Consider the following 2975-nt stretch of genomic DNA (forward strand, 5'->3'; position numbering starts at 1 on the left):
GTCCATGGAGTTAGGAAGCCATTCCCTTCTCCAGAGGATCTTGCTGACCCAGGGATCAAACCTGGGTATCCCACATTGCAGGCAGATTAGTATTTACAACATTCTTCAGCCATAACAGTATCATACCTGATATTATAGGATACACTACAAACACATCCATACATTTTCCTCAGAATTTTTATAATGCGAACAAAGGTAAATTTAACAATTTTTTCCAGTCTTTCACCCTGGATTACATAATTTTAAAGTGTTTAAGAGCATAGACTATTAGAGAGAAGGTGTATAAATACAAGATTTAAAATGAAATAACTAAATATAGCTCTTTGCCTCATTTGTGCCCTAGCGCCGCCCGGACATCATGCTGGCCGCCGACACCATGAAGATCTGGACTTCGGAGCACGTCTTTGACCATCCATGGGAAACCGTTACAACAGCTGCAATGCAGAAATACCCAAATCCTATGAATCCGAGTGTGGTTGGAGTTGATGTACTGGACAGACACATAGATCCCTCTGGAAAGTTGCACAGCCATAGACTTCTCAGCACAGTATGGGGACTGCCTTCCATTGTGAAGTCTATTATTGGTGTGGCAAGAACCAAAACATATGTGCAAGAACATTCTGTAGTGGATCCCGTAGAGAAAACAATGGAACTTAAATCTACAAATATTTCATTTACAAATATGGTTTCAGTAGATGGTTTCACATCCTCAAGACCCAGAAAAAACTATTTTGACTCAAGAAGCCGTAATTACTGTGAAAGGAGTCAGTCTCGGCAGTTACCTTGAAGGGCTGATGGCAAGTACGATATCATCAAATGCTAATAAAGGCGGAGAAGCAATGGAGTGGGTAATACATAAATTAAATGCTGAAATTGAGGAACTGACAGCTTCAGCAAGAGGAAGCACACAGACACCAATGGCGGCAGCAGCATTTGTGGGGAAATGATAATGGAGGTTGATAGATGGCACCCAGTTCCCCAGCTCTCTACAAGTTGGCAGTATATTTATTTGTTATTTAAAAAATACAACTCTATTTTAGGTAGAATTTTTTTTTAAATAAGCTGAAGAAAAGCTATGTGACTTGATCAAACAGAGGTGCAGGGTTTCTAAATAAAAGGGATCAGCTGAAATTAGTATTGTCTGAAATGACTGATTTTGAGGATTCCAGTATTTATGCAAAATTTTAAGCTTTTTGAAAAGTATGCTTGGAAATTGGTATTGGCTGATGAAACCTCCTTAAGGTAGAATTTTAAAGCTTGTCATGCATTGGAACTCTACCTGGCTTTGGACCAACCCCAGAACCAAGCAGAGCCCCTTCTGCATATGCAAGACTGCCCTGCTGCGGTAAACTTGGAGAGCTTCCATGAGGGAACTCACTGTTAAAGGAGAAACTATCGTTTTAAAAAGACGTTAACTGTATGAAATAATTTGCTATAAACCACCATTAAAAATTACAATGCTTTAATTTCATACTCAACATTTTTTGGAGTAAAAATTATCACGAAAGTAATAAATGACTCCAACAAAAGTACATTTTATTGTGTTATAAAGAGTACTGTACTGATTTGCCAAAGTTTTGTAACTTAGTAAAGGTATTACCTTCCTTGGATTTGTACTTTATGATTTAGTATGCTGTATCGTGGGCTGGTTATGTTAACTGAAGAAATAAAGTCATTACCAGAAAAATAAATAAATAAATAAAATGAAATAACTAAATATAGTGTTACTATCAACTCTCTTAACTGAATACAAACTATAATGAACCTCACAGAACAGCAAGAGGAAAACCCTCTTGGATTTTCAGGTTCACAGTTGTTCCTTATTTATTTCATAGGTGATGACTCTACTGAATGGGATGCAGCAGGGCAGAATATGCTACCCTCAAATCTGTCACTTTGGCATAAGGATTATTTTGAGCTAAAGGAACAAAGCTAGTGGAGGTGATGGAATTCCAGTTGAGCTATTTCAAATTCTAAATGATGAGGCTGTGGAAGTGCTGCACTCAATATGCCAACAAACTTGGAAAACTCAGCAGTGGCCACAGGACTGGAAAAGGTCAGTTTTCATTCCAATCCCAAAGAGAGGCCACGCCAAAGAATGCTCAAACTACCACACAATTGCACTCATCTCACACACTAGCAAAGTAATGCTCAAAATTCTCCAAGCCAGGTTTCAATAGTACCTGAACCGTGAACTTCCAGATGTTCAAGCTGGATTTAGAAGAGGCAGAGGAACCAGAGATCAAATTGCCAACATCTGTTGGATCATGGAAAAAGCAAGAGAGTTCTAGAAAAATTTCTATGTCTGCTTTATTGACTATGCGAAAGCCTCTGACTATGAGGATCACAACAAACTGGAAAATTCTTCTAGAGATGGGAATACCAGACCACCTTACCTGCCTCCTGAGAAATCTGCATGCAAGTCAGAAAGCAACAGTTAGAATGGGACATGGAACAACAGACTGGTTCCAAATAGGGAAAGGAGTACATCAAGGCTGTATATTGTCACCCTGCTTATTTAACTTATATGCAGAGTACATCATGAGAAATGCTGGCTGAATGAAGCACAAGCTGGAATCAAGATTGCCAGGAGAAATATCAATAACCTCAGATATGCAGATGACACCACCCTTATGGCAGAAAGTGAAGAAGAACTTAACAGCCTCTTGATAAAAGTAAAAGAGGAGAGTGAAAAAGTTGGCTTAAAGCTCAACATTCAGAAAACGAAGATCATGGCATCTGGTCCCATCACTTCAAGGCAAATAGATGGGAAAGCTATGTAAACAGTGACAGACTGTATTTGGTGGGGGGGGGGGGGGGGGTGCTCCAAAATCACTGCAGATGGTGACTGTAGTCATGAAATTAAAAGATACTTGGTCCTTGGAAGAAAAGTTATGACCAACCTAGATAGCATATTAAAAAGCAGAGACATTACTTTGCCAACAAAGGTCCGTCAAGTCAAAGCTATGGTTTCT

The 2975-nt window shown here is 39.1% G+C and overlaps 1 pseudogene; it reads left to right on the forward strand.

Moving 5' to 3' along the window:
* Positions 1-325: 325 nt before the first annotated feature.
* LOC113881927 lies at positions 326-972 on the forward strand (annotated as a pseudogene).
* The last annotated feature ends 2003 nt before the right edge of the window (positions 973-2975 follow it).

This window comes from Bos indicus x Bos taurus, chromosome 23 (genome assembly GCF_003369695.1).
Source record: "Bos indicus x Bos taurus breed Angus x Brahman F1 hybrid chromosome 23, Bos_hybrid_MaternalHap_v2.0, whole genome shotgun sequence".
Classification (NCBI taxonomy): domain Eukaryota; kingdom Metazoa; phylum Chordata; class Mammalia; order Artiodactyla; family Bovidae; genus Bos; species Bos indicus x Bos taurus.